Source organism: Schistocerca serialis, chromosome 2 (assembly GCF_023864345.2).
Source record: "Schistocerca serialis cubense isolate TAMUIC-IGC-003099 chromosome 2, iqSchSeri2.2, whole genome shotgun sequence".
NCBI classification, from domain to species: Eukaryota; Metazoa; Arthropoda; class Insecta; order Orthoptera; family Acrididae; genus Schistocerca; species Schistocerca serialis.
Window position 1 is genome coordinate 1,086,847,715 of NC_064639.1, and position 8,365 is coordinate 1,086,856,079.

Consider the following 8,365-nt stretch of genomic DNA (forward strand, 5'->3'; position numbering starts at 1 on the left):
GATCATATCACCACGTGGAACCAGTTCTGCTTCACCTACAGCGCTCCAGAACTTTCTGTGAACTCTTTAAGGGATTTACTCATTTTTTCTTCAGTGAATTTAGTAAAATCAGCAAGGCTGAAATAAATACAGTATATCAGCCTTAGCTTCTTATCTAATCCCAAATGGATACACTATTACCAATACTGACAATAATCTTACGATTTTGCATGAAATAAGGAAGGCTACTCACACAGATATCCGGGAGGAGAGAGAAATTTGTATCCGTGTCCACGACAATAAGAATAAAATTTTTAACACACAGAAAAATTTTAAAAAATTTATTTTCTTTATTATTATTTAGGGAACGTATTTGCTCCTCCTCGTTGCGGGAGTCGTATAGCTGCCTCTGAAAGCAGCATCTCTGTTGCCAAATGCTTCGATCTCACCATTCTTCCTCATCCTCTTCCATTCTTCTTCTCTTTATAGCCTCTTGGATACCGCTAAGCCACACTTTACATGAGCTTCCCCTTATTCTCCTTTCAGGAAACTGCCATGTAGGTAGTATCTTATGCCATCTGTCTTCATCCGTTCTTTTGACATTCAAAAGCTAAGTTAGCTGTCTTCATTCTACTTTATCTGTAATACTATAATGAGCTGTGTTCTTTCTTTTATTTCCTCATTTCTTACGTGGCCAGTTCGGATAATTCTACAGGCTCTTCTCAGGTGGCCCATTTCTAAAGCTCTAAATCTCTTTCTCTGAGTTCCCAGCACTCACTCCCGTTGCTTGTTATTGGTTCAACGAAAGACTTGTATAAATTAATTTTAACCTTTAAACTCATTCTTCACGACCAAAGTGTAGGATTTAATTTTTGGATAGCCGCCCTTCCTTGAATGTTCCGTTGTTTGATACCTCTATCACATCATCCATCACGTGTAGGATACTACCAACGCACTTAAAATCTTTACTCACTTTTATCAGTTCTCCATCAATGTCACTGTTCCTTTCCTCTTCTCCGCAACATGGGTATTCCGTCTTGTCAAAATTAATTTTCAGTCTCCACTTTTTATACTCTTCCAACAACTTCCTAAGCATGTAAGACATGTCCTCTTCATCGTTTGCTGCAGCGTCCTGATCATCTGCATAGAGATGTGTGTACATACGCTGGTTCTCTACTTCAATGCCCATGACGACACACTTTCTGTTTCACAGATCCATTGCCTTCTACACACATACCTTAAAGAGTCTGGAAGACAAACAACACTCTTGCTTCAGTCCCTTATGTATTCTGAAGGTCTCCCTAGAAATTACTTTCCCTACTATAATGACACTTTCTGCTGAGTTGTAAAGGTTTATGATACTTCTTACATTAAGTTTTGTCATTTTCCCTGACCACAGCACCTCGAACAATAGCTTTAGTGGTATTTTGTCATATGCTTTATCAAGGCCTATGAAAACCAAATGACTGCTTAGACTCCTTTCTAGTCTCTTCTCCATGATCTATCTTATAGTAAAGATTTTATCTACACATGATCTACCTCTTCTAAAGGCACTTTGTTCTTCCACTTCATTTACAAACTCTTCCATTCTTGATTTTAAAATCCTACCATACTGCCTGCTGATTGTACGTGTGACACTTACACCCCGACAACTGCTACATACTTTGTAACCTCCCCGCAAATTTTTTAAAAGTCAATAATTAAATGTTAATGTGAATAGAGCCAAGTGTAACCTCCCCGTAAATAATTTAAAGGAAAATATAACCTCCCGTAAATAATGTTAATGACTATAATTGAATGTTAATCGGAATAAAGCCAAATGTTGTTGAGCTCCCACAAAACATTGTTAAATTGAAATAAAAGCAACTGTACCTTCGCTACAAAAATATTGAAAACAATGGCCCAATGTAAACTCGACACAAAAATTAAGAAATGAAGATTGATCATTAAACCCACAGTAATAGGGCAGCAGCGCTGACCTTAGGCCCTGTGAAATAATTAAACCATGGTAAATTGATTCTGGGAGGAAAAGCATATGAAATATTCTTTCAATTGTAATGAATCTTTTTCTTTAAAACGATTACTTTAAAACCAAAATTATTATTGGGGCATTTCTTGAACAAATTAATTACAATTAACATACATTATCAGATGTGCGCAATGCTGCTTCATTGCCTTCATTAACAATATACCTCGTCCCGAACCTTGACCAGAGATGTAAAGAGAGCACGCCGCCGACCCATGCCGACGCCCACTCAGTACTACCATCCACTCGCTACTACAGTCGGCTGATTACTACTTCTCCCGACTCCCTACACACAACAACTGTTCCTGCCGACTCGCTACGTGCTACTGCGATAAATAACTCTCTGGTCAGAGATTCTGTCATGCCTCGCCATCGCTGGTACTGAATACATGCGCGTTTCAACTTTCTTGCTTCCTTTTTTTATGCATGAGGCTTACATACGCAAAGTTTCCACTCTGCTGTAATTTTCGCTCCATCGCACATAGATTTATTAAGTAACATGCTTAGGAAATTTATATAGAATGCTGGGGCATTACCGCACTAATTCTACCGGTACATTTCCAGACAGGCCCTGGTGATTTCCTAATTTCAATTTATGTGACCGCCTTCTGTACCTCTTTCGTAGTTATTTTCTCTATCTGTGCATCTTCCTGGTTCTCCCATACCTTGCCGCTAGGGGTAGCCGCACGGTGTAAGGCGCCTTGTCACGGTCCGCTTGGCTCCCCCCGTCGGAGATTCGAGTCCTCCCTCTGGCATGGGTGTGTGTGTTATCCTTAGCGTAAGTTAGTTTAAATTAGATTAAGTAGTGGGTAAGCTTAGGGACCGATGACTCAGCAGTTTGGTCCTGTAAGACCTTACCACGAATTTCCAATTTCTCCCATATCTTCCACTTCCTTTCCGTGTACACTGCCCCTTTTTCTGTTAACAGGCCTTTAATATGCTTCTCAGACTCTATCAGATTGGTAATTAACGGTTTGCTCTTTCTTTTACTTCTTTCCTCAGGCCTGCAATCATTTTCCATGCTGCCGCCACTTCTGTGCTCTCCGTGTATCGATCGACTTCTTTGCATTTATCCTCCCAGGTTTTATTTTTCTTTTCCCACATGTTCTTTTTTACTTCTCTGTTCATTCTAACAAACAAGGCTCTACCATGTTTGTCCCGTGTTCTGAACCAGTTTACTTTTTCTTCAAAGCTTTGAGTCCTCCATTGTGAAAGCCACTTTCTGTCATCCTCTTGCGGTTCTAGTGCTCCAAGTGCAGGATCATGTATGCATTTGTTAATTACATGGTTTATATGCTCCACCATTTCTTCTTCTAAGTGCCTCAGTTTGTTTGACAACCGTAATTTATGAATAAGCTACCTAAGTTGCATTATATAGTATCCACTGTCCTCGAGGGCATATTTGCCTATTTAATTTGTCTTTGGCCCTTGGATGTCACTATCATCTTTGCACCTAACAGGAATTAGTCTGACACGTTCCGCACCCCTGTAGAATCTAACGATTGGTTCTTATGTTGGAATTTTTATTTTGAATAATGTAGTTTATTATTGACCTGGTATTTCTGGAAGTTCTCTCCCATGTACACTTGCGGATCAGCTTGTGAGGAAAAGAACCATTTAGAATAATCTAGGACAATGTCTCACACATACTCATTCCATTGTGATTTACTCTTCATATCCTCCCACTACTCCACCATCAGAGGCCATCACTGCTTTTCCATTAAAATCTACCGTTGAAATTATTTCTTTGCGGGCGTTTATGCTGTACAGTACAGTTGTTAATTTTTTATAAAAAAGCCTTGTTTTGAGAATTCTACGCCCATTATCCTATCATCAATTTCATCCCAGTATCTGATACTTCATCTGTGCTTCTTATGTATTTGACACGTTGTAATGGAAAAGCATCTAGTGCCGTCATTTAAGGTTACATAGCACGTCTGTCTTATTTCCTTAACGAACATGCCACGCTCAGTACCTAACTCTTCATGTTTTGTAAACATTTTGTCTGTGTGCAGAGATGCGTTTGCTGTTTTCACTCGTTTGTGATCGCTGGTTCCGAGGCTCTAAACGTCTGTCGCCTTCGGTTCTCTGAGCGTCATCTTTGGCTCTGAGCCCTATGGCACTTAACGTCTGAGGTCATCAGCCCCCTAGAACTTAGAACTACTTAAACCGAACTAACCTAAGGACATCACACACATCCATGCCCGAGGCAGGATTCGAACCTCCGACCCTAGCGGTTTTTTTAGTTACAGGCCACATTTCCTGTGGATACACATTACGTGTCGTCAGTGCAGTCGTTTTCGTTGCCTTCTGCATCCTCATGCATTCTTCCGCCTTCAGGGGCAGTTTCCCACCTCAAGGACAAGAGACTGTAGTGAACCTCTGTCCGTGCCTCCTCCCTCTTTGACAAGGCCGTTGGCAGAATAAGAGTGACTTCTTAGGCCGGAAGTCTTCTGTCACCAATGCTAGACTATTAATCGAAGCGGATTTCGAACCCGGAACCGAGGACGTTTTGTTTACTAATCATAGACGCACTGCTAGACCACTAGAATATGCGATCAAAAAAATCAGACTGCTTCCACAGGGCTGTGAAAGCTAGAAATGCCATACAGCGACCATCAGCTCTCTCGCCAATAGGTCCGTAAAGGAGTAAACCTCTTCGACCAAACTGCACTCCAGATAAGGCCTACCACTGCCCATAGTGCGAATCTCAGCACGTTAGGAGTAATATACGGTGTCTCCAAGTTCCATTAGGACTGCTTGTGCGGAATTCCTAACTAAAATGCTATCTCTTGGCAAACTGCATCGTTACGATCTTTGAAGTTTCAACAACAGCAGTGCTGAAGGTCAAAACGCTACCAGCATCGCTGCAGCAGGTGTGCTGGCCGCGAATGTAAGAGCATGTGCCCGGCGCTCGTCGGGTGATGACGGTGGAGCAGCGAAGCAACGTCAAGCTTTTGAAACCTCCGTCGATTGTGGTTGAGAATTCGTCGAACTGGACATGAATATCGAGAGGCAGGTTCCTGGTTCCTCCTTCACTAAGTACCCCAGCCCACAAATCAAAGATCGTGTGCGAGTCTTCGCCAGCAAACGAATCACAGTCTTGAATCGCCCGCAGTATTCGCCAGAGTTAGCTTCACCTGTCTTTTGATTGTTCCCCAAATTGAAGTTGGCAATAAAAGGACACTGTTTTGACGCAGTTACGGGCATTGAAGAAAATTGTATTGCAGTACTAAATGCAATTCAAAACAAGGACTGGAGACAGTTTCAAAACACATTTAAAACGATTTCATTTGTATATTAATTCATGGGGAGACTGTTTTGAATAAATAAAAAATTCTGGCCAGAGAGGCTGACAGGTAATGAAAAGTGCGTGTACATAATTTTATAGTAAAATATCTTAGGACGTGCATGTAGTATTTGTTTCGTTTAGTTATGTGGGTGTGTGCAGCCTCGTCAGAGACGCTGTGCTGACCGGAGACTAGTTAGGTCATCTTCGCTCTGCAGAGACGCGCGAGTATTAAGCGTTGACCGCGAGCAGGGGATAGGGAACTGTAGCGGGGTGCTGTGGCAGTGAGCTTGTACAGGAAGGGTGCAGAACATGACGCTCTTGGGAATTATTTCATTGATCTAGTGGAATACATTATTATTACAAAAGGAATATTGTTTTACGCACTGAATGAGAACAAAATACACATTTTACTTTATTGTGGCAGCATTCTTGGTTCAACACACACATTAAAGCGAGGAATTTGTTGCTATTTTTAGATGTTAATAGATGTGGAAAGACAAAAAAATTTAATCATTAGTATGAGGACTTTGTCTTAGAATAAATTTTCATGTTGAGTTACATATTTGTATTTCTCCACTGTTGGCCCTACATAAGTGTATTACGTAATTAAATATTTTGTTATTGCTTGCAAGGCCTTCAGTGGAGAAATTTTGTAATTGGAGTAGTGTCAAGAAATTTTTTCGAGGTGAATTTTTTTTAAATAGGGGAAGTGGTGGCAACATGGACTCCCAGTTTGTTGTTAAATAAAATATTGTACACTAATACAATAATAGTACCTTAATTGATATAGTGATACTCTACTGCCAGTTAACTAAGACATTATATTGATTAAATTCCTTAAAATGTCAAAATATATGTATTATTATTTTGTTTCCCAAAGACGATAAATTTGACTGCGAACAAGATGTGCAGTTAATATGGCTCCCATGGCGTTTGTAATATGGACCCCAGTATATTTTAAGGATTTTTTTGCTGTAAGAAAAACGAAGAATTGCTTTTTAATTAAAATATGTAGTTATTACGAAATATAAAACCATAAAAGTACAAAGAAGCTCAGTATTAGCGACAGAAGTCACAAACATAGTCCTCTTTTTCCGCCCCCGCACATTCATTGTGAGCCCATAAAGAGCACGTTAGGCATTGCACCCATAATTCGCCACGAACATCATTTGAAAACTTCTCGTCACAGTACAGGCAAAGAGCATCGTCTTTATCTGGCTGCAGTTCATCAACCGGAATGTTACATGGAGAATCACCAGAACCAGTTTAGAGCCCCAAGACGTCATCGTCAACAATATATGAGTCATCACCGTCCATTTCTTCTTGCTTAATCAAAGCTTTCTTTAACTGTCGACTATTCTTACTAACGCCTCTTCCACGACCAGATGCACCACGCCCTCTACTACGAGTTTCGGTTTGGGTTCCATAATAAGATGGCTGTGATGTACCATAAGTCACGTTTCTCTTGATAGCTGTTAAATTCCATCATCCGCGTCCACGGCGAAGAAGATTGGCTGCAGCTTTTTTCTCTTCTATGTAAGCTTCTAGTTCGTTTTTATATGGAGATCCTGTCGCAAGACTATCAACACACGGTTTTTGCCCTCGAGACGATGTTTTCATCTTCTCAGGTATGGGATGGATATCCCTTGGAGACACACTAAATGCACTTTTGATAGTCTCATGGACATCGATTTCAATAGCATCAAGGTCCTCTTCAGTCTGAACTCTCTTTTCGGGTTCCTGTTGTTTCGGTTGGTCGGCAGGCGCAGGGATCGGGACTTCTTCCCCAGCGATGAATTCATCTTCTTGAAACGTATTTATTTCTAAGGGATGAATTCGTGTTACCCTAAACCCATTTACTCCATTAATGCCGGTTGTACGCCGGAGGTAGACCTTGCCAAAGAGAGACGCTGTATCATAGGTTCCAATAGGCTTGCGTTCATGGAGCATCCACTGACAAATATTCTCGCTGTAGTGAGTCTTAGGTGCACCCGTGAAAGTACGATCCAGGGGTTGCAGTTTGTGTGTTGTGTGTGAAGGCAGTGACAAAATGATGATGAAGTTTTCTCTTGCCACATCAATCATCAATATTTCTTACATGGGAGAGGTGACCATCAAGGACGAGTAGAATAGGCGAAGTGTCTGCTGGATTTGTTTTTTCAACAAAATGTTTTAACCAGTGCGTGAATAGGTTTGGTTGAATCCAGCCAGATGGGTGGACTCTCGCAATTGACCGAGGAGGAGCCCCTTTCATAAGAACGTCTGCCATATTCGTTCTCGGGAATATGAACATCGGGGGAACATAAGAACATCCCGCACTCATCGAACAGATGTGTGTTACTAGAGACCCCACGCTCTGCAGCAGTCAGAGAACAAATTTGGCGTTTACCTCTGCTTGCAATTACTTGTGGTATCTACACAAAGGCTCGTTTCGTCGACGTTCCACACACAATCTTCTGGATATTTATGTTTGTGGTCTTCAGCTTGCAGCAAGTCGCGGAATGAGTTAACTCTCTCACTGGTAAAGCCTTTTGCTCGAGCATACGACGTTCCAGTTGGCTTTCTAATTGAAAGCTTATATTGATGCAGTCGGAGAAAATAGTCAAGCCAAGGCCTTCTAGCAAATTCATTTCCGAAGTTTGTTGCAAAACTATTACTAACTGCAAGTTGGTAGGCAATTTTTCGAACATCCATACGAATAAAACCATAAAATGTGGCCTCCATGTACTATAAGTAATCCACTAGTTCACTTTCTAGGGCTGCTGGTACAGCTGGATTTCTTCCAAGCTTTTTAGTTTCAACATGTGCCATCTGTGAGGTATTAGCCTCACACACATACCGGCGCAGAGTTGTTTTTGGGACAGCAAAATGTTTTGATGCTTTTTTAACTCTCATAGTTTTGCCTACTACAGCAGACACTGCCTCTCGCATTTTGTTTTTATCCCACATCTGCATTTTGGGGGTTGGTTTAGGTGCCAGATTAGTCCTAGGCATCTGAAAACAAAAATAAAAACATTTTACGGACTGCTTACAATATGGACCCTGGGGTCCAAATTACACTCCTGGAA